We start from the raw sequence: 27,171 nt of genomic DNA, 5'->3' as shown, positions 1-27,171 counted from the left end.
TTACTGCATGTCCTCCCTTCTCTCTCACCCCCCATTCCACGCTTACCTTTCCTGTCTAATAAAGCCTTAGGGCCAAAAATCTTTTAAATAAAATAAAAAGAGAATAGGAAAATCGTAAAAACCTGTCATGCGTCACTTTAACTTTAACTCAACACACGATTTGAGCGGAAATGGCCTTTTTTATATCATTTGAACAACGTTTAAGCGTCAACTGCGACCGACCAATCACGCATTTTTAAATCCATAAACACACGCCCTCATTTGGCTCCCAGGCTGTGCTGGGGTTTGGGTTTAAAAAAAAGCGCCGCACGAGTCGTAATAAGCAAAGAAGAGACGTCTCCGCGCGCGCGTCCAGGATGAGCCCCCGTCACGCACAAGTCCTGCCCGCGCTCGCGCTCCTCGTCCTGGCGCTGGCTGGGATTCTGCTCCTGTTCCTTTCCACCACTGTGATGGACAAACCGCCAGAGTATGAGGTTCGGCTGGACAGGCTTTATTTTATTTTATCTTAATTTAAATGTGCTATGATTGTGTTTCTTTTGATGTTTAGTTGATGTCTATTTGTATTCTTATATTTTCGTTTTCGCTCTGGTCGCGTTGTTTTCTCTGTTCTCTGTTTATTCTTTATTTAAAAAAATGTTTGAACAGACTGGACTGCAGAGGGTAATTGGTAATTAGTAACAAAAGCGGTTGAGTTGAGTAATTGCTGGGGTAATTAATGCGCAAATGTCAGTCAAATTAATACAATACAATATCAATTAACCTTGATTTGCCAATGTATTTTTATTTGAAATATTAGGCAAGATGTGAAATTAAAAGGAAAAAAACAGGACTGCACATTAATCTGCATAATCGTGACCAGCGCCTATTAAAATAGTTGTTTGCTGTTGTATTTTGATCATTATAATCATTATCTGGACAATACAGACTCTAAAACACATGAAAGGACACATTTTTTGAGCGGTTATTTTTAGCACATTCATGGTGAAATTCTACCTAAAGGTTTTGTGTTCAAGCACCACATTTGAGCAAATAAAAATATACTTGTAAAATTCACTAGAAAATTAAGAAATTGATTGAAAATGTGAAAATGTTGACCAAAAACACAAATTTCTACCTTTAACAGTTCCCAAAATCTGTCTGAAAAACGTTTATTTATTTACTGTTAAAGTACATTTAACATAATTTTAAACATAATTTTTATTATACTTTTACTTGACTCATTTTCCCACTCATGTATCTGGATTTTGAGTACTTCTCCCCCACATAAAGGCTCGTTACTTCGTTTGTGGACAGCTATGAAGTGAAACAGTCTATTGTGACGGAGATGAATGGGAGAGCAACAGTTAAGCTCTTGATCAACACGAGTAAATAAAGCCATTATGTGTTTTCACTGCATATTACAGAAAGCATTGCACTCACCGAAAGACATCACACGAACATATAAAAATCGCATGTGTTATTTTGGAGATATGTCAAGTTAGAATATCGGGTGTATCATCTGTCATGAAAACTATTGAAAACGGTGGCAAAAGAAATTGATCGACAATAGAAATAAAAGAAACGTGAAGTGCAATTCTTCAAACAGGCTTGTAAGATGATACAGTCGCACCTTTTGTAGTTAAATCCTTTGTCCTTTTGCTGTTTTGTTGAGAGACTTGAACCTCAGCCAATTGTGGACATCGCCTGAATATCATCATCGGGGAAAGCTGAATAAATGTCTAGATATACATTTTTGTCCGTGTGTTGTCCACCTCTAAAGGCCTTTGAATGAGAGGCAGGGGAAGCAGGCTGTGATTGTCAGTCTTTTGCGTTCATCTTCTGAAAGATCACGCTTCTTCCTGATTGGTTTAATCCACCTGTCACTCACACAGAGCTCCACAATCAGAATCAGAATAGTTTTTTATTGCTATTGTCGGTGAACAATACACAAACTAGGAACTTGCTTCGACACCAAGGTGCAACATAATAATAATAACAATAAATATAGCCGCAAGCGGCAATGATCGGCCCTCGCTACGCCGCCGCCACGCCGCAAGAGGAGGGGGCGCTAACGCGCCCCAATTGTCCTTTTATTACGCCTACTGCTGAATCTGTGACGCTGTCACATCTTCTCCCCTTTGTTTTACCATCAAAAAGCAATTTTATTTTGAATTCTTGGCAAAATGTGCAGCTTTGCCGCACAGACACCGTGACTCTTTGAATAAAAATGTGGATAACTTTTGATGGTCCACCACTGAAGATGAGTCTCACCAAATTTCAGGTTAATAGGGCTAACGCCCTGGGAGGAGTTTGTGAAAGTCTAAAGTGTAAACATGTTCTGGCGATTTCCCCATTGGAATAACATGGGAGGTTTTGGTCATCGCTACGGCAACGCCATAACAATTATGACATGGGTCTCACTGACTTTTTTGATGGGGATGCCAAAATTGAGTTGTGTGTCAAATTTCAGATAATTTCGCAAAACTAAACATTCAACCTCCATATAAAATCTGTAGGGGGCGCTGTGGCGCCAAATAAATTTATTTCACTTCAAGTAGGTTTAGGGCAAAGAGTTTAACAACTGATTCTAATTTGACGCAATTCGGACTTTATCTGCGCAAACGGCAGAAATTTTACATATGGGAGATTTCTGAAATTCTAGCTACAGTTTGCGGCTTCGCCGCACAGAGACCGTGAGAGGTATCAATGTAATTTGGATAACTTTTGATGTCCCACTCCTCAGTAGCATTTTCACCAAATTTCAGCTTTTTAGGGCCAACGCCCTGGGAGGAGTTTGTAAAAGTACGACGTTTGGAAAAACTCCGAAGTCATGTTTAGCCATTTTTTAAGCAATATGGCCGACATTTGGTTGGGCGGACGGCGTTGCCGTAATAATATTTTTTACTTCTCTTGTCACCATCTACCTCTGCGCCAAATTTCATGATTCTACGATCAGATTTTGGGTCATTTCCCATCCCTCAATGCATTTTTGGTACATTTGGGGGCGCTGACGCGCCAATTTTTTTTATTTTAGAAAAGGGAAATAGCCAGAATGTAGAGAGGCACGATTTTTAGAGGTGTGCAAATTTTTGTGACTTTTCGTCAATGTTCACTGGGTGAAAAATGGGGGGGTTGGTCCCGAGAAGAAGAAGAAAGAATTAAAGCCGCAAGCGGCATCCAACGGCCCTCGCTGGCCGCCGGCCTTCCGACTCTGCGCTTTCGACTTCATAAAGATGGGGCCCTTATTGTGTGTTGAATTAAAAAAGAACTTGACAGACGGCGACACATTGGACATGGCCAATCCAGTGCAAATGAACACAAGTGTCAGTCAAATTTGCTGCGCCGCCGCACAGAGACCGTAGCACTTAGAATATAAATATGGATAACTTTTGATGCCCCGCTTGTGTAGATGATTTTCCCCAAATATGAACTTGATTGAGCTATTGCCCTTAGAGGAGTTTGTTAAAGTGTGAAGCGTAAATGTGAACATTTCAGAGATTTCGCTGTTTTCCCATTTCTGACATATATTTGCAGGTCCGCCACACAGAGACCGTAGCACTTAAAATCAAAATATGGACAAATTTTGATGCCCCGCTTGTGTAGATGATATTCCCCAAATATGAGTTTGATCGGACAATCGCCCTAGGAGGAGTTCGTTAAAGTGTGAAGCGTAAAAATGTGGTGATTTGAGCGATTCTACGATTTTCCCATAAGGATAACATGGGATGTTTCTGTCATCGCTACGGTTACGCCGTACAAAATATGACTTTGGCTCTCATACTTTTATGATCAGGATGGCAAATTAGAATTTTGTGCAAAATATCATGTCATTTGGAAAAACTCTATTGTTTATAGGCCACTCTGAAGGCCAAATTGTCGGAATTCTGGGAAACGTTTGCGGCTCCGTCGCACAGAGACCGTAAAAGTTATCCTTAAAATTTGGATAACTTTAGATGCCCCACTTGTTTAGAGGACGTACACCGATTTTGAGGTTGGTGGGCAAAACGCACTAGGAGGAGTTCGTTAAAGTGTAAAACATAAAAATGTGGTAATTTGAGAGATTTTGCGGTTTTCCCATAGGGATAACATGGAAGGTTTCTGTCATCGCTACGACTACGCCGTAAAAATTTAGGCATTTTTGTGATTGGCTTTTGTGATCGGGACGGCAAAATAGAATTTTGGGTAAAGTTTAGACAATTTTGGTAAAACTAATTTTTGACCTTCAATGTTAATTTAAAGGTCACTCTGTAGGGGGCGCTATCGCGGCCATTTCAATTTTGTCAGCCTAAACTGGTCCAAACTAGAAAGTTTAACAACTGATTCAAATTTGGTCATAATCGGACTGGTTTTGATCAAATGGGAGCAATTTTTAGATCTGCAATATTCCAAAATAAGTTGTCCAACTTTGTGGCTGCGCCGCACACAGACCGTAAAAGGTATCTCATAAAATTGGATAACTTTAGATGCCCCACTTGTCCAGAGGACGTACGCCGATTTTGAAGTTGGTGGGCAAAACGCACTAGGAGGAGTTCGTTAAAGTGTGAAACATAAAAATGTGGTAATTTGAGAGATTTTGTGGTTTTCCCATAGGGATAACATGGGATGTTTCTGTCATCGCTACGACTACGCCGTAAAAATTAAGGCATTTGTCTGATTGGCTTTTGTGATAGGGATGGCAAAATAGAATTTTGGGTAAAGTTTAGACAATTTTGGTAAAACTAATTTTTGACCTTCAATGTTAATTTAAAGGTCACTCTGTAGGGGGCGCTATCGCGGCCATTTCAATTTTGTCAGCCTAAACTGGTCCAAACTAGAAAGTTTAACAACTGATTCAAATTTGGTCCTAATCGGACTTGTTTTGATCAAATGGGAGCAATTTTTAGATCTGCAATATTCCAAAATAAGTTGTCCAACTTTGCGGCTGCGCCTCACACAGACCGTAAAAGGTATCTCAAAAAATTGGATAACTTTAGATGCCCCACTTGTCCAGAGGACGTCCGCCGATTTTGAAGTCGGTGGGCAAAACGCCCTAGGAGGAGTTCGTCAAAGTTTGACGTGAACAAAATGGCTAACACAGCGTGTTTTCATTTTCAAAGGAAGATGGCGGCCATAGGGTAAATCTGGGGGCGTGGCCACAATAATATTTTTTTTTTGTCCTCACGAGAGGAATGTGTGTTCCGAATTTCGTAGCTCTACGACAAAGTTGACCTCGGGGCGTCTCCCATAGGCGCAATGTATTTTGACTTTTGTCGGTGGCGCTGTCGCGCCATTTTTTAACGAAAAAAAAAATGGCCCAGAAAAAACAAAATTTTTCGCCGATTCTGAATTTTGGGCAAAGTTTGGTGAGTTTTTGAGCATGTTCAGGGGGTCAAATTAGAGTTCAAAGCGATGAAGAACAAGAAAAATAATAATAAATATAGCCGCAAGCGGCAATGATCGACCCTCGCCACGCCGCCGCCACACCGCCGCCACGCCGCAAGAGGAGGGGGCGCTAACGTGCCCCAATTGTCCTTTTATTACGCCTACTGCTGAATCTGTGACGCTGTCACATCTTCTCCCCTTTGTTTTACCATCAAAAAGCTATTTTATTTTGAATTCTTGGCAAAATGTGCGGCTTCGCCGCACAGACACCGTGACTCTTTGAATGAAAATGTGGATAACTTTTGATGGTCCTGAAGATGAGTCTCACCAAATTTCAGGTTAATATGTCTAACGCCCTAAGAGGAGTTTGTGAAAGTCTAAAGTGTAAACATGTTCTGGCGATTTCCCCATTGGAATAACATGAAAGGTTTCGATCATCGTTACGGCAACGCCATAACAATTATGACATGGGTCTCATTGACTTTTTTGATGGGGATGCCAAAATTGAGTTGTGTGTCAAATTTCATATAATTTCGCAAAACTAAACATTTAACCTCCATATAAAAGCTGTAGGGGGCGCTGTGGCGCCAAATGAATTTATTTCACTTCAAGTAGGTTTAGGGCAAAGAGTTTAACAACTGATTCTAATTTGACGCAATTCGGACTTTATCTGCGCAAACGGCAGAAATTTTAAATATGGGAGATTTCTGAAATTCTAGCTACAGTTTGCGGCTTCGCCGCACCGAGACCGTGAGAGGTATCAATGTAATTTGGATAACTTTTGATGTCCCACTCCTCAGTAGCATTTTCACCAAATTTCAGCTTTTTAGGGCCAACGCCCTGGGAGGAGTTCGTAAAAGTACGACGTTTGGAAAAACTCCGAAGTCATGTTTAGCCATTTTTGAAGCAATATGGCCGACATTTGGTTCGGGGGACGGCGTTGCCGTAATAATATTTTTTACTTCTCTTGTCACCATCTACCTCTGCGCCAAATTTCATGATTCTACGATCAGATTTTTTTTGGGTCATTTCCCATCTCTCAATGCATTTTTGGTACATTTGGTGGCGCTGACGCGCCAATTTTTTTTATTTTAGAAAAGGGAAATAGCCAGAATGTAGAGAGGCACGATTTTTAGAGGTGTGCAAATTTTTGTGACTTTTCGTCAATGTTCACTGGGTGAAAAATAGGGGGGTTGGTCCCGAGAAGAAGAAGAAGAAGAAGAAAGAAAGAAAGAATAATATTCCGATGCGAAAACAATGTTTCCCATTTTTCAAATATCATAAACTATACATTTTCGGAAAGCGCTCGCGCTTTCCTACCTCATGGTGTGGGTCCCTGGTCACTGACGGGTACTTTCGATAATTTTGAGTGGGCTCCGCCCACTTTGTGTTTTTGGCCCTCTATACAGTAATAATGTTCAATTTTTGCATTACATGCTTATATGCACGGAACATGCAAGAGATGGGGAACGTATTCGTGAGCTACTTAGCGCAAATGAGTGCTTTATATGGGGATGACGACCGCTTCGCGGTCGTCATCCCAATGTAAAGTGCTCGTTTAGTGCGAACTTTTGCATGGGCTTCGCCCGTTTACAACGGTAATGTTCCATTTTCCTACAACTAATTAGTATGCACGGGGCGTGCATGAGTGGAGGAGTGCGTTAGTGAGTGTTTGGAAGTGGGCGAGCGCTTCGCGCTCGATTTCGTGCGCACTACGTGCGCACTTTCGCAGCCGTGCTTCGCACGGCCTTACGAGATTAATAGGCCTCTCGCCAGCTTGTGGCGCTCGGGCCTAATAATATTTTTAGCAAAAACAATATAGCCGTTTCCACTATAACAACAAATTATACATCGTTTGAAAGCTCTAAGCCTTCCCCATGCCGCCATGGGGTGGAATCATCATTACGAGCGCTTACGCGCTCGTCACTCCCTATTCCGTCGGGATGCCCCGCCCACTCCCCATAGACTTCCATTGATTTGAGCAGATACAAGCATGGCCCATGCCTGCGGCATGGATTCTCGCGTACGGGACGATGCCAGGAGGGTTTTTGGAGGAACGCAGCGCTTCGCGCTGCTGTTGTCAAGAATGAGTGAATGGGCTACGCCCATTCACTCATTCTTGACTATTTCTGTCATAGCAGGAGTAAGTATGCATGATCCATGCCTTCGGCATGGGCTAGTTCACTGTACTTGCCAGGGGCGACGGGGTACCAAACATGCGGGCTGCGCCCACATGTTTGGTCAGACAGTTGCAACGCTGCCGAAGGCAGCGTTGCAATAGGCCCTCCGCCCTGCTGGGGCTCGGGCCTAATAATATTCCGATGCGAAAACAATGTTTCCCATTTTTCAAATATCATAAACTATACATTTTCGGAAAGCGCGAGCGCTTTCCTACCTCATGGTGTGGGTCCCTGGTCACTGACGGGTACTTTCGATAATTTTGAGTGGGCTCCGCCCACTTTGTGTTTTTGGCCCTCTATACAGTAATAATGTTCAATTTTTGCATTACATGCTTATATGCACGGAACATGCAAGAGATGGGGAACGTATTCGTGAGCTACTTAGCGCAAATGAGTGCTTTATATGGGGATGACGACCGCTTCGCGGTCGTCATCCCAATGTAAAGTGCTCGTTTAGTGCAAACTTTTGCACGGGCTTCGCCCGTTTACAACGGTAATGTTCCATTTTCCTACAACTAATTAGCATGCACGGGGCGTGCATGAGTGGAGGAGTGCGTTAGTGAGTGTTTGGAAGTGGGCGAGCGCTTCGCGCTCGATTTCGTGCGCACTACGTGCGCACTTTCGCAGCCGTGCTTCGCACGGCCTTACGAGACTAATAGGCCTCTCGCCAGCTTGTGGCGCTCGGGCCTAATGATGATGATGATTTTTAAGTACCCGTATTTTCCGCACTATAAGTCGCACCTTTTTCATAGTTTTGGCCGGGGTGCGACTTGTATTTATATTTATACTTATATACTTATACTCCGGAGTGACTTATGTGATATTATTTGTTATTTTCACACTTGCAACCTTTTTTCTTCTCTATTATGCATTTTTTGGCTGGTGCGACTTATACTCCGGTGTAACTTATAGTCCAGAAAGTACGGTAGCTAGATCTGCTAAAATGAAATAAGGGCATGCAAAATACAATGTGTAGAATACGAGTGATTTAAATAAAATGTATGTATAACAACAGGATTAATCATACATAAATGTTGCTTATTCATGATACAGACCGAGGGGTTCTGTTTTACAACTCGACTCCCTGCATTTTAGTTTCCATTTTCTTCTTCACAAACGGCCACTTGACTGTAGAACTTTGATAAATATTCACCACAGGTTCCATCCCACCAAACAAAGCAACAACACGAGAAGCTGCCGTGTGCACTTTAAACTCCGCCTCCCTCTCTTCCAGTACGGGATCGTCCTGGATGCGGGCTCCTCCCACACGTCCATGTACATCTACAAATGGCCGGCGGATAAACAGAACGGGACGGGCATCGTCACTCAGCACGACGAGTGTAACGCCAAAGGTATTGTCTCTGTGGTTCTGCAGTGTTAAAGAAATACGGTCACATTTGTAGCGCTTCTGAGACCGTTTTTAACCGTGAAATGCCTGGCGACCGATGAGTGAGTCATGTATGAGAGATGGTTTATGTGTGTAGGTCATTTAGGGCTGTGATGAAATTCAAATGAACATTTTAAACACACTTACTTCCTTTTTCTCTCATTTGGAGGCAAGATTCAATGATTCAGGGACCCATATTTAACTCAGAAAATCACTCAAAAATCTGAATTCTTTCAATTGCTCAAAATCAAGTGAAATATTTAGCTTTCAGAACAACGAGAAAAGACTTTTGAAATGTCAAAATATCCACATTTAACCAGAGTTTGTGCAGCTTCTTTGTATCGTCTCGACTAAAGGGGAAGACGACATGTGGTTTTCATGATTATTATTATTGTTATTATGTACAGTACGTTCAACATGTAACACAGCAGTTATAACCAAGGCAAAATTTGCAACGTCCATCTCCAGAAGGGGCGGAGCAAGCAGCAAATTGTCCTTTACGTGTTTTCATTTGTGACACGAGGCCAGGCTCCGAGTCTAAATGTTTTAAATAATCGCAACCAAGTACAAGGACCTGGGGGGTAGACGAGTGAAGACACGAATGTTCTGAAAACTCACCTCTCTTGCACACTTATACCAATAAATATGTTTTTATCAAAGCCGTTAAAAAACAGCCAGAGCTTACCAAAGTGCTGTACTGACGACAATACATATACACAAACACAACAATGGTAAAGGCTTTTCTTGCTCTATCTGGAGTCAAATGCCAAAGAAAAACATGGCTAAATCGATCAAATACAGTGCGTTTGTGACATTAAAGCAGGGTTGGCATTCCCAGACCTTCACCCACCCACTTCTCTGAACCGTTCTTGTCTTTTTTGCCCGGACGTGACAATAAGCCCAAATATGAACACAATCTTACGTCTTAAAATCCAAAATGTAACAATATTCTGCATGAATACAGGACAGGATTTGCCCAAACTGTAGTGATGTTTTATTTGTTTCACCTTTGGTGCCAGGAACAGTGAGCCTTGGACTTCCTCTCTGTGACCATGCCAAGACCCGGTCAAATGGAGAGCGTATGTTCAATTTTGCAAGAGTTTTTTGAGTTTAGTTCCTTAATCGTGCGCCCATGCCATCTTAGTCAGGGGCAGTGATTCCTCTTTTCATGTCACTTGAATTTCCTGTTGGATTTTTGTTTTAACGGATCCTTTGGTCAGATTAAGCTGATCTAAACAGCCCAAAACACTGGAAAAAGTTAATGAATTACAATGTCATTGTTATTCTTTGTAGATTCAGTACAAGACACATTTTTAAAGATTTGTATTTTTGTTGTATTTCAGGTAAAAGAATGGGAGACACAGTGTTTTTTGTTTTATTTTCTATTTTTGAGACACTGAAATTTGCTTTAAGTCATTACCATCATCATTAAATAAATAACCATATGAAGGTGTATATTGAGGATATATATATACTTTTATGAGCTTTAACCATGCTTTAACCTAAATTACATACTTCATTAAAATTATTTCTATTATTAAGGCGACAATGTCAAATCATTATCTATCATTAAATATCTGGGAAAAAGGCATAATATAAAAAAAGGCTGAGAAATAGTGACAGAAATGTTAAAACATGTCTTTATAAGCATTAGTTGAGCTTTAATTAGCAAGTAAATTGAGACACAAGAGTGCAAAATGTCACCTTACACTCCCAACATAACTTTTCTTTTTCTTTTTAATCAGCTCTTTTTTTTAGAATTTTTCACTTTTAAGAGTGTTTTTTAAACTTCCTATAAGTTATCTGTCTTTTCCCCCTGTATCTACTGCGTTGTAACACCAAAATTTCCCCATGTGTGGACAATAAAGGATTATCTTATCTTATCTTATCAACGATATATGTAGTTATAAAAAACCTCTAATAACATGTTACTTTTAAATAATCACATTGCGGAATTTTTGCTACTTTTTTTTGAACTTTCACACTTCACATTGTCACTGTTCACGCTCTGTGCAATGCCATTTCCTCTCATCTCAAGAGCTTGTACAATCATAAAGCTCGTCGATTGAGCTAGTGAATAAAACGTTATTTGTCTGTGTGTCCTCTGTACAGGGAAAGGAATATCCGGTTATGCAGGGCAGCCCGGTGGAGCGTCTAAAAGCCTGGAGGAGTGTCTCCAAAAAGCTGTAGCGAGCGTCCCAAAGGCCAAACACAGTAAAACCCCTCTGTACCTGGGGGCCACGGCGGGCATGAGGCTCCTGGAGTGAGTAGTAAAAACAGTCCATAACATGTGCTAACAAATAAAAGTCGTTTTTAGGCATAGGAAAGATTCTCCTTTGACTTAAAGAAACTGCATTGGTCCTTCGGGAAGATTACTTGCAGTCTGAAGCTATTTCATTTTTCATCTATTTATTTATTTAAACAATCACAACAGCAGAATCAAACAATGAAATAATCAAAAGCTGACAAATCAATGTCCACAGGAATTTAGCAAGTGGATAACTGTCCAGAGCATAATCAGTGTTCTTAGACCCTCCTTCTCAGCAAAGCAAAAGATGAAAAGAACCACACTGAGGGAGAGATCCTGCTCCCACAGACGGACAAGCTGCAGATGGTCCAGGACTGACGGATATTTGCAGATAAAGACTGTAGAGCCAGAGACACTTAAGAAGAGAGGAGGCTTCATTTGGAAGGAAAAGAGCGTTCCTCTGGCATAGATTAGGAGCGTGTGCAAAGGTCAGGGCCGTGAGACGGGGCATCTGAGGTGCAGTCATCACTGAAGCACTAGCAGCAGTGTCTGAAGCACTACCACTCCCCGAGGGCACTGGAAGCATGAGAACAAGTCAATGGACACAAGAAGAAAGTAAATATGCCTGTGGCAAACAAACATATAATTCAGTTGTTATTGTCTAAGTGTCTGGAGGCTAAAAGTCATAGAATATAGAGAAATAGAAGGTTAAAGTTTGATACCATTCTGTGTAATATTATAGCTAAAGGAGCAACATTTCCTCCAGGTCATATAAGAGATGCAAACACAGTAAGGACAGGACACAGCTTTTCTAAATTAAAACATGCTTTCATTTTCTGGCTAAAAGGATTTCATTGAAAAAAGGAGTGACAAAAAGTTCTATTCACAGCCATAATAAGATAACAATTTATAGATGTAAGTAACAGTAAAAGTAACAGTGAGGCACTATCACTTTATAACAGGAAAGTGACACCAGCAGACACAACAGTGAACCACGGCACACACATATACAAAGAAAACAAAAAAGCTACTCACAGATACTAATGCTGCATACACGTGTTTCCGAGATGAGAAGTCGAGATTCAGACTTGTTTACCGTCATGCGCTTTTTAGCTCAGAAAGTCGGGATTTTGATGTGAGAAAGCTTTGTTGTTGTTGTTGTTGTTCCTCCAAAACTACCATATTTTCTGGACTATAAATTGCACCTTTTGTCATAGTTTTGGCCGGGGTGCGACTTATACTCCAGAGCGACTATATGTGTTTGTTATTTTCACACTTACGACCACAAGAGGGCGCTCTAGGCTCTAAGCGACGCAGAAGAAGAATCTGCACTTCCTCTTCCTCTGGAGTTTGTGGAGTTGTTTAGAAGTGACACAGAGGAAGAAGAATTCAGTGGATTTAGTGATTTGGGGTAAAACTGATGCTTTGGTAAACTTGTTAGCATGTTCTTTATGCTATAGTTATCTGAATCACTGAATGGTATTGGATTTTATCAAATAAATTTCCCCAAAAATGCGACTTATACTCCAGTGCAACTTATATGTCTTTTTTTCTTCTCTATTATGCATTTTTTGGCTGATGCGACCTTTACTCCAGAAAATACGGTAAACTTATTTGACACGTAAATCCTTCTGTTTTAGCTACGTTACATCACTATTAAACAGGAGTGTCGATTCTTTTTATCTGTCACTCTTAAATGTAGTAACAGTGAGTTTAAGAGCGCAAATATTTTTTGTTTACTTCAGGAAGAAGCTCCGTGGGAAACAAAAGCGCCACAAGTCATTCCGTGCGCTCTGCGCGCCACAGATTCACGCCTTTTTAATAAAATATGTAAATTAAACGAAGCAGCGAAGCAATAGAATAATAATTGAAGCTTTTTCGTAATCGAATTATTCGATTAACTCGAGTAATCGTTGCAGCCCTAATCGCGATCAAAAGGCGGTCGGCGGGAAGGCGGTCGTGCAGGAAGGCGGTCGTGCAGGGAAGGCGGTCGTGCGGGAAGGCGGTCGTGCGGGAAGGCGGTCGTGCGGGAAGGCGGTCGCGCGGGAAGGCGGTCGTGCAGGAAGGCGGTCGTGCAGGAAGGCGGTCGTGCAGGAAGGCGGTCGCGCGGGAGCCATCATCTCTGCCCCGCAGCATTTTAATTATTATTTATTAACCTTCATTTAAGAACCCATTGAGATCGAAACCTCTTCTTCAAGGGCGACCTGGGACAAAAGTAAAGATACAACAGCACACCAAATTTTAAAACATTACACATTTAAAAGACATTTCGATAAGAAAAACAGAATCTACATTTAAAAGCACAAGATGTTTTTTTTTAAATATTCACTCTCTGTTCCTGTTGTTTATCTGCTTTTCTATATTTGACATAATTAGTTTGGCTTTAGTGTGTTTTTGCTGGTGATGGACAATACCACAGTTTTATTTTATTTTCAAACTCTATCCGACACTAGTAATACTATGGCCACTATCGCGATATCAATCCTATACCGATACCAATGAGTTTTGTTCTAAAATGCGTTGAAAGTACGTCGGCCATCATTATTATTATTTTCTTTCAACCTCTGCTCGAACTAAAATGAATTGTAAATAAATCTGCAAAACATAAAACCTAAAATATGAACACTGTATGACAAAAACATAAACAAAATTCTAACTATTGATATTTTGGCACGAGTATTGATACATTTCGATACCTCTGTCAGCGTCGATATATTGATCTTTGGTATTGATCCGCCCGTGACGTCGCCTGGACAACTTCTACACTTTAGCCAGTGACATTTTATGATTTTTATCCCGCTCTTTCTCGCCGACAGGATCGTGAACGCGTCCGAGTCACAGCGCGTTTTAAAGGAGGTGGGCGCCAAACTGAAGTCGTACCCGTTCAACTTTAAAGGATCCACCATTCTGAGCGGGCAGGAGGAGGGCACCTACGGCTGGGTCACCGTCAACTATCTACTGGAGAACTTTGCAAAGGTACATTCAGAAAAAAAATACAGATCTGTGACGCACTCAGAGTTTCTATGGAAATTGCTTGCACATAACATCTCTTAGTAGAAAAAGCTTCAGTTGTAGTCATCTGGACTCAGTTTGAAAAAGTAGACGTTTCGACTCTCATCCAAGAGTCATTGTCAATAACAGAATTTAGGTCGAGAACTCCGATATTAATACTGTTCTGTGGTAAGACCCGCCCATTGGGAGGAGCCTTCCTGAAGTAGAAAGAGTTGTTTGTTTCAACAGAAACTCCCCCCTTGTATCTACCGAGCCTATTCAGAATCTTAATGGGCTATTAGAATCCTCTTTGTCTTTGTGAGACCCTGGCTCAACCACCCTGAGTACCTGATTAGCATCTGAATGTCCTCTACCTTTCCAGGGGTTCAGTAACCCATTATAAATAACAGGAAGATGAAACCTAAGCCCTCCATTTCTGTTTAAAGAAGGTCTTTCTTTTTTAACAAAAATAGCTTCCTTGACTCCTCTTTCAAACCATCTTTTCTCCTGCTTAAAACCTTCACATCACCGTCTTCAAACGAGTGATTAGAGGCTTCAAGATGGAGATGCACGGCGCTCTGTGGACCTGAACTAGTATTTCTTCTGTGGTGATAAAGCCTCTTGTGTAGAGGCTGTTTTGTCTCACCTATGTACCGTTCTTTACAGCTTTCTTCACTGCATTGGATCGAATAAACTACATTGCTCTGTTTTTGAGTCGGCAACTTGTCCTTAGGATGAACCAGTTTTTGTCTTAAAGTGTTTCCTGGTTTAAAATAAACAGGGACTTCGTGTTGTCTAAAAATTCTCTGCAGTTTTTCCGAGAGGCCAGACACATAAGGGATAGAAACACCCTTCCTTCTCTGTTCAGTTTCCCTTTTGTCCTGCTTCTTGGTTCTCTTCACTCTGTTGAGAGCCCAAGGGGGGTAACCACAGGCTGAGAGGGCATTTCGGACATGTTTTTCCTCTTTCTTCTTGCCCTCTGAGCTGGTGGGCACACCTTGAGCTCTGTGTTGTAAGGTTCTGATCACACCCAGCTTGTGCTGTAGTGGGTGGTTGGAACCAAAGAGCAGATACTGGTCCGTGTGTGTAGGTTTCCTATATACTTCTATTTGGAGTTTCCCGTCCTCTCCTCTGATCGTGGAACAATCAAGAAAGGCCAAGCGATTCTCCTTAGCGTCTTCTCTTGTAAACCTAATATGTGGGTCCACAGCATTGATGTGATCAGAGAAGGTTTCCAGCTCTTGTTTCTTGATTGTTACAATCGGAGTTCTCGACCTAATATCGGAGTTCTCGACCTAAATTCTGTTATTGACAATGACTCTTGGATGAGAGTCGAAACGTCTACTTTTTCAAACTGAGTCCAGATGACTACAACTGAAGCTTTTTCTACTATGGAACACGCCTGGACGAATGAGGGATTACACCGACATAACATCTCTTACACAATACGAACACTTCTCAAAAGTTCTTCCCCTTTCAGTATTAACACTCTTATCACAAAATGACAACACAAAACACACAAAACACTTAAAGGGAAATCTGTTTCAGTACTTTCAGTTTTGCCATTTTCTTAACAGGAAATTAACCCTGTTTCTGTGGTTTTGAGATCAATTTTGAGAACGTAAATGTAAAATGTTCATCTATTTATATGTTACTCATTACTAAATACCAGAATAAAGCATAATATAGCTGTAGAGCCTTTTTGTTTTTTAATAATTACAATTGTCATCTGTTCTTTGCGTTAGAGCTCCAGTAGTAGTAGACACTTTTACTGAAAAATCAAAAATCGAAACACAAATACCTTGCACGTTGTACTTTTGCATTGGAAGTTATTGATAGTAATAACTCACGAGTCATATTTAGACACTTGAATGATACGTTTACTCCTCAGTTACACTGTGGGATGGACAGAGCGACACCAATAACTCGTAATAACTCCACTAACTCATCCGTAGGCCAGAAGAGTGTTTTATACCTTTTCCTGTTTGTTTTTCAGTACGGTTTTGTGGGTCGTTGGTTGAACCCCGGCAAAGACACGATCGGACTCAGATCACGTTTCAGACGGAGGTGCAGACGGAAAGCCAAGACACCTCCATGACGCTCAAGCTGTACGGACAAAACTACCAGCTCTACACGCACAGCTTCCTCTGCTACGGGCAAGACCAGCTCCTGCGCAAACTGCTGGCTTTCCTCGTCACCGTACGTGTTTTTGTTTATTTCTAATCGTTGCCGTATCCGCACCGTACTTCTCAGACTGTATGCCTTTTAATCTTTCGGTTTATGATCTGATCTTATGAGAGTAAACGGGAGTTAATGAGAGATTATGGAGTGAATTGTGGGTTTATTCTCATTTATACGGAGTTTATAAGATAAGATAAGATTCTATACGATAAGTTTCAAAAAAACACTCTTAATAGAAGAACTCTTATAAACAAAACAAAAAACTCTTATTAACAAAACTCCTCTCATATCTTAATAGGGAATGGAGCGAGAAGAAAATAAAATAAAATAGATAAATAAAATAAAAAGATAAAAATAAAAATAAGATGACAATAAAATAAAATAAAAAGATAAAAATAAAAAATAAAAAAATAAAATAAAGAATAAAAAAATAAATAAAATAAATAAAATAAATAAAATAAATAAAATAAATAAAATAAATAAAATAAATAAAATAAATAAAATAGATAAAATAAATAAAATAAATAAAATAAATAAAATAAATAAAATAAGTAAAATAAATAAAAATAAATAAAAATAAATAAAAATAAATAAAATAAATAAAATAAATAAACTAAATAAACTAAATAAATAAAATAAATAAAATAAATAAAATAAATAAAATAAATAAAATAAATAAAATAAATAAAATAAATAAAATAAATAAAATAAAGTAAAAATAGCTGGCATAAGACTAAATAATACTAGTAGTAAGTAAGTAAACAAAATAAAACACTCTTATTTACATCAGTTGTATGCACATGAATATGGCCTTATGAGTATATTACTGTATAAATGGTTGTTATTGTGTCTTGTTAGTGCAGCTTGGGTCAGATACAGTGCCACGCCTCGCCCTTTTAGACGACTAGTCAATGCGCTGTACAAGTTTTTAGTCAACTACAGCCCTGCTTCCTTCATTGATGTAATAAAGCAATAATAATAATGATAATACTACAACTGTTTGACGCCACAATGATGACATAATTGCGCCTTACAATCCTCATTTAAGAGAAGACTGAAACAATAATTTGAATGAAGGTTTTGTTTCGATTGTGATTTTTTTTTTTTTGTCCAGAGTAAGGATAGTATCAATGCGACCAACGTGATCCACCCCTGTTATCCCAACAACTACGTCACGACCGTGAACCTGAAGGCAGACGTCTTCAGCTCGCCTTGCACCGAGCGGTACAAACCCAAAAACGTGGACCTGCAGAAGGATGTCACACTGCAGGGCACGGGAGACCAACGGACGTGTCTGTCCGCCGTTCAAAAGATGTTTTCCTTTGACGATTGCAAGTACTCTCGTTGCAGCTTTGATGGCGTCTACCAACCGGCCACATCTGGGAAGTTCATGGTAAGAAATGTGTAACTTTTGTTGTGTTGCCACTGTAAAAGTCAAAACTACAATATACTTATGTTTACTGTGAAAAGTGAGGACAGAAACAAGACTCGCCCTGAGCAAAGACCAGTGTTGGGAAGTAACTAAGTAACAGAGCAAGCAGTGATTGACTTATAAAATCTGAAATTACCGTGTGTCACATCTATATATGAATTACCAGTATTCTATAATAAGCCTGTTTTCCCCTCACTTCTGCTGCTGAAGCTTGGCAGAACTCACGGTGTCTTTTACTGGCCTCTACAGGCCGCTGGGCATTACTGCACGGGAAGCTTGATTCTTCTTCTCCCACAGCTGCTCGGTCTGTGGTCGTGTTCAGAGGCCCGTTCATGCTCCGCTCTCTAACATGAGTTTTTAGAACCAGAGCAGACAGCAGCTTCTTTTAGAGCTCTGAGGACCACACAGCCTCATGGATCTAAGCTCAAACCACGCTGAATAAACCTGTGTGGGAATCAAACAGACTTAAAATCTATCTTTTAGAGACAAGTCTGTGTTTGTATCTCGGGCTCTGTTCACGTTTATAATGATTAGACTCTAATTACAAATACAGGCAGTCATTTAACAACCTAGAGCTCTAAATTGTGTAATGAATTTGTCGGTGTCACGCAGGAGACTGGGGTTCAAAGCCCTCCCCTCTTGCTTATTAGATTTTTTGTTTTAATTTCACTTTTGTGTTTTTCACTAAATATTTAACTGCTTGCCCATCCACAGCACATTACTGATATCTAGAATCGTACGTTTGTGTGTTTATTGTATTTTATATTGCCTTTGTACACCACTTTGGGCCATTGTGGTGATTTTAAATATGCTTTATAAAAACAACTTTGCTTACTTACTTACTTCTGTCACTAGATCAAATGTTTTCTTACCAACACTGGCCAGAGCACTAAATCGGGACTTTTTGTACTACAGACGAAGCTCTAAACCAAAGCTAAAGAATAACCTGACAATTTATTAACCAAGTCTTCAAAAAATGTCCAAACCACGATTAAAATGTGCATATACTGTATATCTATATCTATAACAATCCTATCTCCTCTTCAGGCTTTCTCCGCCTATTACTTTTCCAACAAATACGTCAGCGAACTCACCAACATCTCAGACCCCCGAAGGATGAAGGAGGCAAACCAACGTGTCTGTGCCATGAGCATGAATCAGGTGAAACAAACATCTTATTAGTATAAAGTCAAAGGGTGCGTTTGTGTTCTTGTATCATTAAAACATGTGGGGCCGCCATGTCACTGTTTACAAGATACAGAATCAATGGGGGATGGAAAAAAGATTCAGAATAAATATAAATAGTTATAGCTTCTTGACAAATCAATGTGGAAGTGAATCTGTGACGGACAAACATCTATTGTTTCTGGAGAAAACTTACTTCTGTTTCAAATGAACTAGAAAAAAAGCATTTGGAAGAAACATTGGGTGGAAACTGACAATTTAACATAACAGATACAACATAAATTAAAGCCGCAAGCGGCATCCAACGGCCCTCGCGGGCCGCCGGCCTTCCGACTCTGCTCTCTGCATTTTACAGAGTTGGCGCTAACGCAATTGTCTAAGAACTAAGACAGTGACACATTGGACATGTACAATCCTGTGCTTAACCAGTGCAAATGAACACAAATGTCGGTCAAATGTGCAGCTCCAGCGCACAGAGACCGTGACACTTGGAATATAAATATGTATAATTTTTGATGCTCCGCTTGTGTAGATTATTTTCCCAAAATATGAGCTTGATCGAGCTATTGCCCACAGAGGAGTTCATTAAAGTGTGAAGCATAAATGTGAACATTTCAAGGATTTGGCGTTTTTCCCATTTGTGACATATATTTGCGGCTCTACCGCACAGAGACCCTAGTACTTAAAATCAAAATATGGATAACTTTTGATGCCCCACTTGTGTAGATGATTCTCCCCAAATATGAACTTGATCGGGTATTCACCCTAGGAGGAGTTTGTTAAAGTGTAAAAATGTGGTCATTTTAGAGATTTTGCGGTTTCCCCATAGTGATAACATGGGATGTTTCTGTCATCGCTACGGCTACGCTTTACCAAATATGATTTTGGCTCCCATACTTTTTATTTGGGGATGGCAAATGAGAATTGTGTGCAAAATGTCATGTCATTTGGAAAAACTCTTGTTTATAGGCCACTCTGAAGGCCAAATAGTCCAAATTCTGCGAAAAGTTTGCGGCTCAGCTGCACAGAGACCGTAAATGTTATCAATAAAATTTGAATAACTTTAGATGCCCCACTTGTCTAGAGCAGGTACACTGATTTTGAGATCGGTGGGCCAAACGCACTAGGAGGAGTTCGTTAAAGTGTGAAGCGTAAATGTGAACATTTCAAAGATTTGGCGTTTTCCCATTTGTGACAGTATATTTGCAGCTCCACGGCACAGAGACCGTACCACTTAAAATCAAAATATGACTAACTTTTGATGCCCCGTTTGTGTATATGATTTTCCCCAAATATGAGCTTGATCGGGCAATCGCCCTAGGAGGAATTTGTTAAAGTGTGAAGCGTAAAAATGTGGTCATTTTAGAGATTTCGCTGTTTTCCCATTTCTGACATATATTTGCGGGTCCGCCACACAAAGACTGTAGTACTTAGAATCAAAATATGGATAAGTTTTGATGCCCCGCTTGTGTAGATGATATTCTCCAAATATGAACTTGATCGGACAATCGCCCTAGGAGGAGTTCGTTAAAGTGTGAAGCGTAAAAATGTGGTGATTTGAGCGATTCTACGATTTTCCCATAAGGATAACTACGGTTACGCCGTACAAAATATGACTTTGGCTCTCATACTTTTATGATCAGGATGGCAAATTAGAATTTTGTTCAAAATATCATGTCATTTGGAAAAACTCTATTGTTTATAGGCCACTCTGAAGGCCAAATAGTCAGAATTCTGGGAAACGTTTGCGGCTCCGTCGCACAGAGACCGTAAAAGCTATCCTTAAAATTTGGATAACTTTAGATGCCCCACTTGTCTAGAGGACGTACACCGATTTTGAAGTCGGTGGGCAAAACGCACTAGGAGGAGTTCGTTAAAGTGTGAAACATAAAAATGTGGATATTTGAGACATTTTGCGGTTTTCCCATAGGGATAACATGGGAGGTTTCTGTCATCGCTACGACTACGCCGTAAAAATTAAGGCATTTGTCTGATAAGCTTTTTTGATCGGGACGGCAAAATAGAATTTTGGGTAAAGTTTAGAACATTTTGGTAAAACAAATTTTTGACCTTCAATGTTAATTTAAAGGTCACTCTGTAGGGGGCGCTATCGCGCCCATTTCAATTTTGTCAGCCTAAACTGGTCCAAACTAGAAAGTTTAACAACTGATTCAAATTTGGTCCTAATCGGACTGGTTTTGATCAAATGGGAGCAATTTTTAGATCTGCAATATCCCAAAATAAGTTGTCCAACTTTGCGGCTGCGTCGCACACAGACCGTAAAAGGTATCTCAAAAAATTGGATAACTTTAGATGCCCCACTTGTCCAGAGGACGTCCGCCGATTTTGAAGTCGGTGGGCAAAACGCCCTAGGAGGAGTTCGTCAAAGTTTCACGTGAACAAAATGGCTAACACAGCGTGTTTTCATTTTCAAAGGAAGATGGCGGCCATAGGGTAAGTGTGGGGGCGTGGCCACAATAATATTTTTTTTTGTCCTCATGAGATGAATGCGTGTCCCGAATTTCGTAGCTTTACGCCAAAGTTGACCTTGCGGCGTCTCCCATAGGCGCAATGTATTTTGACTTTTGTCGGTGGCGCTGTCGCGCCATTTTTTAACGAAAAAAAAAATGGCCCAGAACAAATCAAATTTTTCGCCGATTCTGAATTTTGGGCAAAGTTTGGTGAGTTTTTGAGCATGTTCAGGGGGTCAAATTAGAGCTCAAAAAGCAGAAGAACAAGAAAAATAATAATAAAAATAATAAAAAATATAGCCGCAAGCGGCAATGATCGGCCCTCGCCATGCCGCCGCCACACCGCCGCCACGTCGCAAGAGGAGGGGGCGCTAACGCGCCCCAATTGTACTTTTATTACGCCTACTGCTGAATCTGTGACGCTGTCACATCTTCTCCCCTTTGTTTTACCATCAAAAAGCTATTTTATTTTGAATTCTTGGCAAAATGTGCGGCTTTGCCGCACAGACACCGTGACTCTTTGAATGAAAATGTGGATAACTTTTGATGGTCCTGAAGATGAGTCTCACCAAATTTCAGGTTAATATGTCTAACGCCCTGGGAGGAGTTTGTGAAAGTCTAAAGTGCAAACATGTTCTGGCGATTTCCCCATTGGAATAACATGAAAGGTTTCGGTCATCGTTACGGCAACGCCATAACAATTATGACATGGGTCTCATTGACTTTTTTGATGGGGATGCTAAAATTGAGTTGTGTGTCAAATTTCATATAATTTCGCAAAACTAAACATTTAACCTCCATATAAAATCTGTAGGGGGCGCTGTGGCGCCAAATGAATTTATTTCACTTCAAGTAGGTTTAGGGCAAAGAGTTTAACAACTGATTCTAATTTGACGCAATTCGGACTTTATCTGCGCAAACGGCAGAAATTTTAAATATGGGAGATTTCTGAAATTCTAGCTACAGTTTGCGGCTTCGCCGCACAGAGACCGTGAGCGGTATCAATGTAATTTGGATAACTTTTGATGTCCCACTCCTCAGTAGCATTTTCACCAAATTTCAGCTTTTTAGGGCCAACGCCCTGGGAGGAGTTCGTAAAAGTACAACGTTTGGAAAAACTCCGAAGTCATGTTTAGCCATTTTTGAAGCAATATGGCCGACATTTGGTTGGGCGGACGGCGTTGCCGTAATAATATTTTTTACTTCTCTTGTCACCATCTACCTCGGCGCCAAATTTCATGATTCTACGATCAGATTTTTTTGGGGTCATTTCCCATCTCTCAATGCATTTTTGGTACATTTGGGGGCGCTGACGCGCCAATTTTTTTTGTTTTAGAAAAGGGAAATAGCCAGAATGTAGAGGCACGATTTTTAGAGGTGTGAACATTTTTGTGACTTTTCGTCAATGTTCACTGGGTGAAAAATAGGGGGGTTGGTCCCGAGAAGAAGAAAGAAGAAAGAAGAAAGAAGAAAGAATAATATTCCGATGCGAAAACAATGTTTCCCATTTTTCAAATATCATAAACTATACATTTTCGGAAAGCGCTCGCGCTTTCCTACCTCATGGTGTGGGTCCCTGGTCACTGACGGGTACTTTCGTTAATTTTGAGTGGGCTCCGCCCACTTTGTGTTTTTGGCCCTCTATACAGTAATAATGTTCAATTTTTGCATTACATGCTTATATGCACGGAACATGCAAGAGATGGGGAACGTATTCGTGAGCTACTTAGGGCAAATGAGTGCTTTATATGGGGATGACGACCGCTTCGTCATCCCCATATAAAGTGCTCGTTTAGTGCGCACTTTTGCACGGGCTTCGCCCGTTTACAACGGTAATGTTCCATTTTCCTACTACTAATTAGTATGCACGGGGCGTGCATGAGTGAAGGAGTGCGTTAGTGAGTGTTTGGAAGTGGGCGAGCGATTCACGCTCGATTTCGTGCGCACTACGTGCGCACTTTCGCAGCCGTGCTTCGCACGGCCTTACGAGATTAATAGGCCTCTCGCCAGCTTGTGGCGCTCGGGCCTAATAAAAATAATAATATTTTTAGCAAAAACAATATAGCCGTTTCCACTATAACAACAAATTATACATCGTTTGAAAGCTCTAAGCCTTCCCGATGCCGCCATGGGGTGGAATCATCATTACGAGCGCTTATGCGCTCGTCACTCCCTATTCCGTCGGGATGCCCCGCCCACTCCCCATAGACTTCCATTGATTTGAGCAGATACAAGCATGGCCCATGCCTGCGGCATGGATTCTCGCGTACAGGACGATGCCAGGAGGGTTTTTGGAGGAATGCAGCGCTTCGCGCTGCTGTTGTCAACAATTAGTGAATGGGCGTAGCCCATTCACTAATTGTTGACTATTTCTGTCATAGCAGGAGTAAGTATGCATGATCCATGCCTTCGGCATGGGCTAGTTCACTGTACTTGCCAGGGGCGACGGGGTACCAAACATGCGGGCTGCGCCCGCATGTTTGGTCAGACAGTTGCAACGCTGCCTTCGGCAGCATTGCGGGAGCAATAGGCCCTCCGCCCTGCTGGGGCTCGGGCCTAAATATTCCGATGCGAAAACAATGTTTCCCATTTTTCAAATATCATAAACTATACATTTTCGGAAAGCGCTCGCGCTTTCCTACCTCATGGTGTGGGTCCCTGGTCACTGACGGGTACTTTCGTTAATTTTGAGTGGGCTCCGCCCACTTTGTGTTTTTGGCCCTCTATACAGTAATAATGTTAAATTTTTGCATTACATGCTTATATGCACGGAACATGCAAGAGATGGGGAACGTATTCGTGAGCTACTTAGCGCAAATGAGTGCTTTAAAGCACTCATTTGCTTTATATGGGGATGTTTAGTGCGCACTTTTGCACGGGCTTCGCCCGTTTACAACGGTAATGTTCCATTTTCCTACTACTAATTAGTATGCACGAGGCGTGCATGAGTGAAGGAGTGCGTTAGTGAGTGTTTGGAAGTGGGCGAGCGCTTCGCGCTCAATTTCGTGCGCACTACGTGCGCACTTTCGCAGCCGTGCTTCGCACGGCCTTACGAGATTAATAGGCCTCTCGCCAGCTTGTGGCGCTCGGGCCTAAATAATAATATTTTTTAGCAAAAACAATATAGCCGTTTTCATTATAACAACAAATGATACCTTGTTTGAAAGCTCTAAGCCTTCCCGATGCCGCCATGGGGTGGAATCATCATTACGAGCGCTTACGCGCTCGTCACTCCCTATTCCGTCGGGATGCCCCGCCCACTCCCCATAGACTTCCATTGATTTGAGCAGATACAAGCATGGCCCATGCCTGCGGCATGGATTCTCGCGTACGGGACGATGCCAGGAGGGTTTTTGGAGGAATGCAGCGCTTCGCGCTGCTGTTGTCAACAATGAGTGAATGGGCGTAGCCCATTCACTCATTGTTAACTCTTTCTGTCATAGCAGGAGTAAGTATGCATGATCCATGCCTTCGGCATGGGCTAGTTCACTGTACTTGCCAGGGGCGACGGGGTACCAAACATGCGGGCTGCGCCCGCATGTTTGGTCAGACAGTTGCAACGCTGCCTTCGGCAGCATTGCGGGAGCAATAGGCCCTCCGCCCTGCTGGGGCTCGGGCCTAATAATGTATAGAGAAAGTGTATTGTATTTTTGTCTTGTGTTATAGGTCATTTACAAGTATCTTTGATTGATTGATTGATTGATTGATTGATTGATTGATTGATTGATTGATTGATTGATTGATTGATTGATTGGTTGGTTGATTGATTGATAAAGCATTGATAGCCTATAGCACTTATATGACCTTAATGATACATTCCAGTGAGTCCTTACTGTTTCCATTCTCTTGATTCATTTTGATGTAATTTTCAGCTGTACAGTAGTTTACACCAAACATAAAGTGATATGGTTTTGTCATTATGAAACTTTACACCCACAAGGATCACACATACAGTCACTTCTTTTTCCCGCCAGCCGCTACCTTTTCTCACAAAAGTGTCACATAACAAAAAAAAACTTCACACTAAGTGAAAATCAAAACCTGTGTCATTATTACACAATGCATTCATGACATTACTTTTAAATAGCTGGTATTCTAATCTCATAATACAAAATATACATATACTATGGCACAGACATAGCAAAATGTATTATTTTAAGGTAGAATTGAGGATTTGTTGTTTTTTGAGAAGTGTTGAATCATGTTTTACCGAAGTATTTGCATTCATCCAGAATGTGGCAATTTTAAATGAGAAAATAAATATAAAAACACAGTACATAGTCTTCTATTGGGGTGGGCGTATGAGATGTTTCTGTTTTACCTGTTCATGGGTTATAAGCAACATTCACCATTCAAAATATGTATTTCAGATTGATTTGATCTATTTTTATCAAGACAAATGCAGTGAATAAAACTAAATACAAATCATTTAGAAAGTACATAGAGCATGCCTGCAAGTATGGCTCTTAGATATTTTATTAAAAGTCAAAAAGAGACTTTAATAGAGATTATGCTGCACTTGTTTCATCTGCCACAATGCGTTCTTATATATGTTGATTGTGTTCCAACATATACTCCCTCTTGTGTTCTCACAGATGACAACGATCACCAAGCAGCCCGAAAAATACATGAAGAACGTGTGTGCCGTCTCCAACTTCATCCAAGTCCTTCTGACACAGGGCTATGGCTTCAACAACTCCACGCTTCCCACCATTTCCTTTGAGAAAAAGGTTAGACCACGAGTAATACACACTTGAATACGCGATACGCTACGATTAATGCCAAAACGGAGCTGTACATTCATTTTTATCATACACGTTTATTCACAATTGCACTGAGTCAATACGTTCCAGCATGGTTCAGCGTATTAACTCGTACAATGACTGATCAGTTAGATGTAAGTAGCAGGTTTGTGTAGTAAAGCTGTTGTGTTTGCAGGCTGGAGGGGCGTCTGTGGGCTGGTCTCTGGGGTACATGCTCAGTCTTACCAGTCAGCTGCCACAAGAGGGCGCCAGCGTGTTGAAGGCCTTGCCCTCCGGAGCTTGGTCTGGACTCTTGATCCTCTTCTTCGTTCTGATCTTCTTGGCTCTGGTTCAGTTACTGCTGGTCTTCAGAAAACACAGGGCCAAGAACGACTTGCTGTAAAAATGAGGTGCAGCGCGACTGAACGGAACTAGTTTGTCCAAGATTCCCTTTAAATAACATGAACTGTCCGAAAATCTTCAGTTTTATTTCTTAATTGCATTGTTATCTCTTCCATATGATACGATTTGTTGATTATTTTCTTTCCATTTTAAGTTAAGTAGATACAACTTTTGCCAATTTGTTGTAATTTGTTTCGCAATAGCTGTTCGTTCTATGGTTTTGGAACTTTTGTGCTGAAAGTTATTACAACTCAGTTTGTCAAGTTTTGCAAAGAGGGTGATCTATCTGTACTCTACAAATACACTTTGATTGATTGATTGATTGATTGATTGATTGATTGATAAAGCATCGATTGATAGCCTATAGCACTTATATGACCTCAATGCACAAATACATTCCAGTGAGTCCTTACTGTTTCCATTCAAATTCTCTTGATTCATTTTGATGTGATTTTCAGCTGTACAGTAGTTTACACCAAAAATAAAGCATTTGTTGATACAATTTTGTCATTATGAAACTTTACACCCTCAAGGATCACACTTACAGTTACTTGTTTTTTCCGCCAACCGCTACCTTTTCTCACAAATGATGATGTGTCATGTAACAAAACA

At 40.8% G+C, this 27,171-nt stretch overlaps 1 pseudogene; it reads left to right on the top strand.

Annotated features, from left to right (window-relative positions):
- Window positions 1-211: 211 nt before the first annotated feature.
- LOC140347381 (ectonucleoside triphosphate diphosphohydrolase 2-like) lies at window positions 212-27,171 on the top strand (annotated as a pseudogene).

Source organism: Eucyclogobius newberryi, unplaced genomic scaffold, assembly GCF_026437365.1.
Source record: "Eucyclogobius newberryi isolate DKJ021-1_F unplaced genomic scaffold, fEucNew1.0.hap1 SCAF_6, whole genome shotgun sequence".
Taxonomy (NCBI): domain Eukaryota; kingdom Metazoa; phylum Chordata; class Actinopteri; order Gobiiformes; family Gobiidae; genus Eucyclogobius; species Eucyclogobius newberryi.
This window is presented reverse-complemented; position numbering and strand designations above follow the sequence as displayed.